The following is a 9,460-nucleotide window of genomic DNA, read 5'->3' as shown; positions in this document are numbered from 1 at the left end:
TGGATGCTTCTCAATCTTTTGCTAGCCTTCATTTGCACTAAGTATGATCACTACTTGTGCATCCAAAATCCTTAAACCAGTTTTGCCACATGAGTCCACTATACCTACCTATATGCAGTATTTCTGTGTCGTTCTAAGCAAATTTGTATGTGCCATCTCTAATTTTCAATATAAATTTCTCTTTTGTGTGCTCGTATCGCTCATGAAACGGTAGGGGGTGGCTGATATTTTTCCATCCTAGATGTGGTATTCTCAAGATGAGTGTTTATTCACTTGTCATTGCACGAGAGTACAACAAAGGTATTAGGGATGCCCAGTCCCGAAATGAAAAATGAATTTACTTTATGTTGTCAAATGATAAATTCCTTGGAAAGTGTTGGTATGGACGGCACCCGTGGATTTGGTTAGCCGTGGAATGTGAAAGTATGGTGGAAAAAGGAATAAACTTTATTTTCTGTTAGGGAACCGCCTATGATATATCTAGCATGGAAAGTAATGGAACTACTCGATCATTTTCATTGACAGGAAAAACATGCCACCCAAAATGTTTTATCTCTACCTTTTTTGCTTTGAGATCTGGCACCCCTACAAATCCCTACTTCCTTCTGCGAAGGGCCTTTCTTTTACTTTATGCAATTTTTATTTTTATTTGAGTCTCCATCTTCTCTTATAAAGCACCAACTAAGGGGCACTATGATCATACTTGAGCATTGGGTGTAGCTAATATGCGAGTGTGTTTCATGAATGGATCAATGATTGCGCATAATGGGCTAGGGATAACTTTCTTTAGTGTTAATATTTTGAAAGACATGGTTGCTTGTTGATTTGCTTGAGTATTGAAATCTCCATGTCAAAACTAGACAACTGCTTTGAATCATATAAAATTCCAAATGTCCATGCTACAAAGAAAAGAATATGTGATGAACATGTTAGGCAGCATCCGACATCAAAAATTCTGTTTTTATCATTTACCTACTCGAGGACAAGCAGAAATTAAGCTTGTGGATGCTGATACGTCTCCAACGTATCTATAATTTTTGATTGTTCCATGCTGTTATATTATCATTCTTGGATGTTCTACAATCATTTTATAACAACTTTATATCATTTTTTGGGACTAACCTATTGACATTGTGCCTAGTGCAAGTTGCTATTTTTTGTTTGTTTTTTACTTCACAGGAAATCAGTACCAAACGGAGTACAAACACAACAAAACTTTTTGGTGATTTTTTCTGGACCAGGAGACACATGATGGGCCAAGAAAGTACATGAGGGGGGCTCCGAGGGGAGCACAACCCACCAGCGCGCGCCTGGGGGCCCAGGCGCACCCAGGTGGGTTGTGCCCACCTCGGCCGCCTCCCGCACCGCCGATTTGCTCTATAATACCCCAATATTCCAAAAATCCTAGGGGAGTCGACAAAAATCCATTCCAGCCGCTGCAAGTTCCAGAAACCACAGATCCAATCTAGATACCATCACGGAGGGGTTTATCATCCTCATTGGTGCCTCTCCGATGATGCGTGAGTAGTTCATTGTAGACCTTCGGGTCCGTAGTTAGTAGCTAGATGGCTTCCTCTCTCTCTTGATTCTCAATACAATGGTCTCTTGGAGATCTATTTGATCTAACTCCTTTTGCGGTGTGTTTGTTGGGATCTGATGAACTTTGAGTTTATGATCAGATCTATGTTTTTATCCATGAAAGTTATTTGAGTCTTTTGATCTCTTATATGAATGATTACTTATAGCCTCATATTTTTTCTTCGAATCATTGGTTTAGTTAGGCCAACTAGATCGATTTTTCTTGCCATGGGAAGAGGTGCTTTGTGATGGGTTCGATCTTACGGTGCTTGATCCTAGTGACAGGAGGGGAACCGACAGGTATGTATTGTTGCCATTAAGGATAACAAGATGGGGTTTATTTCTACATAAATAGATCTTGCCTACATCATGTCATCATTCTTATTGCATTACTCCATTTTCTAATGAACTTAATACACTAGATGCATGCTGGATAGTGGTCGATGTGTGGAGTAGAAGTAGTAGACGCAGGCAGGAGTCGGTCTACTAATCTTGGACGTGATGCCTATATAATGATCATTGCCTGGATATCGTCATGATTATTTGAAGTTCTATCAATTGCCCAACAGTAATTTGTTTACCCAACGTATGCTATTTTTCTTGAGAGAAGCCACTAGTGAATCTACGGCCCCCGGGTCTCTTCTTTATCATATTTGCCTTCAAGATCTATTTTTATTCGCTTTTATTTTCAGATCTATTAATCAAAAAACACAAAAGTACTTTGCTGCACTTTATTTTATTTGCAATCTATTTATCCAATCTAGTACAATTTTACCTATCTTTTTACCCGTGAGGGATTGACAAGCTCCCTCTTACGTCGGGTTGCAAGCATTTGTTCTTTTTGTGCAAGAGCTATTGTAGGATCGAAAGTATGTCTAGAGGGGGGGGGGTGATTAGACTACTTGACCAAATAAAAACTTATCCTTTTCCAAATTTTAGTCTTTGGCAGATTTTAGCTATCTTAGCACAAGTCAAGCAATCTTCACACAATTCAAGCAAGCATGCAAAGAGTATATGAGCAGCGGAAAGTAAAGCATGCAACTTGCAACAATGTAAAGGGGAAGGGTTTGGAGAATTCAAACGCAATTGGAGACACAGATGTTTTTGTCGTGGTTCCGATAGGTGGTGCTATCGTACATCCACGTTGATGGAGACTTCAACCCACGAAGGGTAACAGTTGCGCGAGTCCATGGAGGGCTCCACCCACGAAGGGTCCACGAAGAAGCAACCTTGTCTATCCCACCATGGCCATCGCCCACGAAGGACTTGCCTCACTAGCGGTAGATCTTCACAAAGTAGGCTATCTCCTTGCCCTTACAAACTCCTTGGTTCAACTCCACAATCTTGTCGGAGGCTCCCAAGTGACACCTAGCCAATCTAGGAGACACCACTCTCCAAGAAGTAACAAATGGTGTGTTGATGATGAACTCCTTGCTCTTGTGCTTCAAATGATAGTATCCCCAACACTCAACTCTCTCTCACAGGATTTGGATTTAGTGGAAAGAAGATTTGAGTGGAAAGCAACTTGGGGAAGGCTAGAGATCAAGATTCATATGGTAAGAATGGAATATCTTGGCCTCAACACATGAGTAGGTGGTTCTCTCTCAGAAACGGTAAGTTGGAAGTGTAGGTTCATTCTGATGGCTCTCTCCACGAATGAAGAGGAGGTGGAGGGGTATATATAGCCTCCACACAAAATCTAACCGTTACACACAATTTACCAATCTCGGCGGGACCGAATCAACAAACTCGGTCAGACCAATTTAGTAAACCTAGTGACCGTTAGGATTTTCGGTGGGACCGACATGCAACTCGGTAGGACCGATATGGTTAGGGTTAGGGCATAATGTAATCTCGGTGAGACCGATTACACAAACTCGGTGAGACCGATTTTGGTAATAAGCTAACCAGAGAGTTGGTCAGGTAAACTCGGTGGGTCCGGTTTGCTCATTTCGGTGGGACCGAAATGTTACGAAAAGGAAACAGAGAGTTTACATTGCAATCTTGGTGGGACCGATCGCTCATCTCGGTGGTACCAAAACGTTACGAAGGGAAACAGAGAGGTTACAATCCCATCTCGGTGAGACCGAGATCCCTATCGGTGAGACCGATTTGCCTAGGGTTTGTGGCAGTGGCTATGAAATCTGATCTTGGTGGCGCCGGATAGAAAGAATCGATGGGGCCGAGTGTGACTTTAGGTTTAGGTCATATGTGGATATGAGAAAGTAGTTGAGGGTTTTTGAGCATATCACTAAGCACTATGGAGCAAGAAACTCATTAAACAACACCTCATCCCTCCTTGTTAGTATTGGCTTTTCCTATAGACTCAATGTGATCTTGGATCACTAAAATGTAAAATGTAGAGTCTTGAGCTTTTGTGCTTGAGCCAATCCTTTTATCCTTAGTATTTTGAGGGATCCACTTTCCTCATTCATGCCATGCCATTCATTGAGCTTTTCCTGAAATGTTCATCTTGGAATGATGTTAGCTCAATGAGCTATATGTTGTTAGGAATTACCAAAACCACCTAGGGATAGTTTCACTTTCAATCTCCCCCTTTTTGGTAATTGATGACAACATATAGATCAAAGCTTCGACAAATAATAGTAAGAGTGAAAAACATTGTCGCTTTGAGAAGTATGTGATAAGCAAGAGCTCCCCCTAAATTTGTGCATGGTTTAAGATTTGCTTTGGACTGCAAATGCACAAGGAGTTAGGGTCATGGGTTACTCTTCCATGTCACATACATCTTGGTGGAGCGCTCAAAATAATAAAGATTGAATACATGCACTCATCACCAAGCAAAGTGAATGATCATATAGAGATAAATGGGATAATGTAATCCAACAAGCATAAATGTAGCATATGATCGAACACATGATCATCATTGTATCACACAGGCAATAAGGTAGTATCTCAAGCAAGCAAAAGCAAATAAAGTTCAACTACCAAAGCAAGAGAGAACAAAAAAACAACACTCTCTCTCGAAGCCTATGATATATACATTTTTCTCCCCCTTTGGCAACAAGTTACCAAAAAGTTCATAGAAAATGCATAGTACTAGAATGAGTCTCAGGCTTGATCTTCAGGTGGTGGTGTAGAGATGGCTCCTTGGACGAAGACTTCAGTTGATGTGGATGATGCTGGAGGAGTAGGTGCTGGAGCTGGTTGCACTGGAGCTGTAGCTGGTGCAGATGAAGTGGCTCTGGTGTCTGTCACTGGCACTGCAACTGATTTCTGAGCTCTATGCACTCTGGCAAATGCATTAGTGGTTGTCTTGCCCTTCCTCTCCTGCATATCATCCTGAAGCTGCTCCACAACAGACTGGATCTCAGTTACTTTCACATCTAAGTCATAGAACTTTTGTTCCATGATTCTTTCCAGGCTCTCCTGGTTTTGAGTTAGGGTGGCCAACCCTTTCTCAATCCTTAGTGTGGATGCTATCAAGTAACCAAGCTGGTCCTGCTTGCTCTTCATAAAGTACTCAGATGCCTCATCAATTGTTGGCATCTTGGCAGCCTTCTCCTTCTTCTCTTGTGCTTGCACTGAAGATGGTTCATTTTCATTCATGACTACTTGGTTGTCCTCAAAGTCTGGATAGATAGGTATGTGTTCCTTGTCCAACAGGTAAGTGCCAATGCCCATCTTAGAGTTTATCAGCTCCTAGATCTGTGGGGCATACCCACAACTTCTCTTTTGGTCTGCTGCTGTCCTCTTGATAGTCTCAACTATGAGGCTCATGACCTTGAACTTCTGTGGCACATCAAATATGTGTAGCAAGTTTATTGCATGGCCTCTGATCATGTTGTGGTCACCTGACTTGGGCAAGAGAGTGTGCCTTAGGATCCAGTTGATCGTTGGCAGTCCTGACAGAAGGAAATGGACAGACCCAAACTTGTGAGTCTCAAGAGCATCATCTGGTATCTCCTTGTACATGTGTGCCATTGTGTTGTGATCCATTTTCTTCTTGGCATAGACATCCAAGTCATCTTCTTTCTCCTTAGGTGCATTGATCAGATTTTCCCATTCTTGAATTGTTCATTGGTATCTAGTACCTTCAGACATCCATACTATCCTGCCATCTGGATAGAAGTGTGCTGTGGAGTAGAATTCCATTATGAGCTCATCATTCCACTTTGTGAACTTCTATCCAACAAAGTCTGCAACTCCACAAGCACTGAAACTGTCATACACTCCAGGATAGTGTTCCTCATTCTCCTTCATGTATTTCCAGTCCACCCACCTCATGTCACAAACTATAGGTTTCTTGTTCAGCAGCACAGTCTCATAGAAATCCTGTGTTCCTTAGTGTGGAACCTGTAGTCAACAACAGTCCTTCTCCTGATTGCATAAGGATCAGACAACCTCCACTATCTGAGTCCAGCATCCTTCCTCAGCTTCATGTTCTCAGCCACAGGATGAGCATCATTGTGGTCTGGAATCTTTGGCTTCAACTTTCTTAAGATATGCTCTTCATCATCTTCCTCTTCAGCAACAACTTCATGCACTGGGGCCTTGTTCTTCTCAGCAGCTGGTATGTTTCTGGTATTCCTTTTAGGTGCAGTCTTGGGCTTGGAGGAAGCTTTGGATGCTTCTTTGGGCTTTGATGATGCAGCCCCTGACCTAATAGCATCACCCATAAGCTTTTGAGCCTTGGGTGCTGGAGCAGCAGCCTCTTCTTCCTCTTCCTCTTCCATCATGGAAGGCTATCCAATAACTCTAGCCATGGTCTTCTTGACCCTTTCCTTCCTCTTCTTCCCTTCTGCAGCAGCCTCTTTGGGATTAGATTTCTGAGGTTCTTGAGTTGATGCTCTGACTTTCAGCATAGGTGTCCTCTTGGCAGGGACCTTCCTTTTTAGACCTGGCTTTGTGGCTGCAGCTGTGCCATATTCCTTGAGCACTTTCTTCTTGGAAGTGGACTCATCCTCAGCTGCCACATAGTCTTCATCCTCAGAGTCTGAAGTTCTCTTCTTTCTGGCCCTGGTGGCAGCTTTGGGCAAGTTGCTTGGGGTGCTCCTGCTGCCTTCATCTGAGGTGCTAGAGGGACTAGTGCCCTCACTCATGTGAATCTGCTCCTTTGGCTGGTTCTGGCTCTCACTTTGATCATACATGCTGCAAACACTGACTGTTGACCCTGTGAATAGATGTAGATGAGATAGATAGGATGAGCATCACAAAATACAGAGGTTTTTGCAAAAGAATGATTCAAAAACTTAGTTTTAGTTTCCCACAGAAAGCATTTCGGATCTACCGATTTGCAAACTCGGTGATACTAAAGCAGCTTTTGGAACCTAAACTAGTGAACACGGTCAGACTGAGTCACTGTTCGGTGGCACCAAGACTGCTAGGGTTTCACAAAGTCCTGAACTCGGTCACACCGATTTGCAATTCTCGGTCAAACCGAGAATTACTTGTGCAATGGCCTTAGCCAAATCGGTGGAACCGAGTTCTACAACTCAGTGGGTCCGAGATGGTTTCGGTGGAAACCTAACCCTAAATTTTCAATTCACTTCTAATCTATGGATTATTTTGACTGGATAGAATCATTTCAATTGTGGCAAGAATCATGATGAACACAATGTGCTAGGAATCAGACGGGGATAACACTGTGATTGAGTCCATACCCTAGCTTGGCGATGAACTTGCTATGGCGGCAACGGCGGGGTTGAATTCCGTTGACGGCAGCGGAGACCAGCGACTGGAGGCGGCTGGCTACGAAGAGGATGATCCGGAGAGCCTGGAGGTAGAGCAAGCTATGCGCGGGCGAAGGGGTTTGGAGAAAGTTTCCGTTTTTTTGCCCGTGAGTATATATAGCCCGACCCTGTCGGTGTGACCGAGTGGAACAACTCGGTGGCACCGAGATGCATAACTGTTGACAGTTACAGCAACTCGGTGTGACCGAAATGTTCAAATCGGTTGCACCGAGATTGAAAACCTAGATCGACTTAGTGATCTCGGTATGACCGAAATGGAAGAATTGGTCAGATCGAAACGCACAAAGAAGTTTTGGAAGTTTAAGTCTATGACGAATTGGGGACTTCGAGTGCTCCTCACACAGAGTGGTTCGATTCTGACTTGATCAAATTTTGTGATGTAGCATGAATAGAGTTTGAGACAAGAAAAGCATAGATAGCTAGAGAAGGTTCTTAGGCATTCTTGTTCATCCACTTGGCAAAAGAAAAGAAGCCAAAGAAGCAAAACTACAAGTGGATGTCCTCGAATGAGTAAAATATGCACCCAACATGCTCACACAATAAAATGACAAATGAAATATGTGGCAAAGCATGCACAACCAATTCTAGCATCTATCAAGCAATTGGCGATGACTAGGTCATCTATATATGAGTATATTGACTTAGGAGTCAAATGAGAACATTTGATCATAGGTCATACTCATCGTTTACGCTCAAGTGGGGTTACCACTTTTACATAATGCATCGATGTGTTCACACCATTAGAGTTGCTTTGACTCAATTCTTAGAGTTAAGCTCCCCCTAGATGTGAGATCCCCCCTTAGAGGGATGAACTAACCTTGGGTTTTGTCGATGATGACTTCATGTAGGTGTTGAAGATGTGGATGCTCAATGTTGATGAAGATCATTTGGAGCAATCCTTTGGAGTGAGTTGCACTTTCAATACCTACATGGGTTAGTCCCACAAGGAACAAACAAGTATATCCACAGACATAGAGTGATGCACACACAAGATGATGTCTGAGGGAGTCCTGGATTAGGGGGTGTCCGGATGGCCGGACTATGACCTTTGGTCGGACTCCCGGACTATGAAGATACAAGATTGAAGACTCTGTCCCGTGTCCGGATGGGACTTTCCTTGGCGTGGAAGGCAAGCTTGGCGATACGATATGAAGATCTCCTCCCATTGTAATCGACTCTGTGTAACCCTAGCCCTCTCCGGTATCTATATAAACCGGAGGGTTTTAGTCCGTAGGACGAACAACAATCATACCATAGGCTAGCTTCTAGGGTTTAGCCTCTCTGATCTCGTGGTAGATCCACTCTTTGTCGGTGTATTAGAGTAGGGGTACCCTAGTATCCCGAACTTGTGCACGGGCAGTTGCAGCGCCCCGCAGCAAGGCTTGCCGGGTGACCGCCAAGGTCCTCCGTGGTTCCTTTTGGAGCCATTCAAGAACAAAGTATTCAAGCCAAGGAGACAAGGCCCTGGCAAGAGGAGCTTGTCGGGAAGGCCAACCAAGGCATCGCAAGGAACTTGCCGCGACGCGCCACGCGTCCCGGCAAGGCCCGGTGAGCGACAAGCTTCCGGGCGCGACAAGACAATATCCGCGGCAAGGCACTTGCCTCGACAAGCTACCACTCAGTACCCGCGCTCCAGCACATCCACCAACGTGTTGCCCTGAGGCCTTTCCAGACGCGCGTGGCAAGAGGCTGTGCAGCCAGCGGTGCGTGGTGGCAAGCGACGCTGACAAGACTGCCATCATGGCGAGCGATGGCGTCCCTGACGGTCCTTTTTGCACTATTTGGGCGACGCAGACGGGCATTTAATGCCTTTGTCCCCTGCCGTCAGGGTTAGGTAGGATACACTGTACAAGTAGTTGTACCAACCGCAATTCCTTTTCCATTTTTGCCCTTGTCTACGTTGCCACCTGTGGGAGACCCCTTGAGCGTATAAAAGGAGGCCCATGCGCAACATAGGGGGGGGGGTTCAGAGGCCAGAAAAACACTCACGCTCGGTCTCATTAGCAGCTAGAGTGTACTGTAGCACTCAGCGCTCCCGAGAAAGAACTCAATACAATCAGACAAGCAGCAGTAGGAGTATTATCTCTCCGGAGAGCTCCGAAGCTGGGTAAACTGCTCGTGTGCTTCGCCTCGATCCGCTCTTCATGCGATCTCCGCCCCCCGCCGAA

This window comes from Triticum dicoccoides, chromosome 2B, assembly GCF_002162155.2.
Source record: "Triticum dicoccoides isolate Atlit2015 ecotype Zavitan chromosome 2B, WEW_v2.0, whole genome shotgun sequence".
In the NCBI taxonomy this organism is placed as follows: Eukaryota; Viridiplantae; Streptophyta; class Magnoliopsida; order Poales; family Poaceae; genus Triticum; species Triticum dicoccoides.
The sequence above is the reverse complement of the archived record's forward strand: the minus strand, read 5'-3'. Positions refer to the sequence as shown.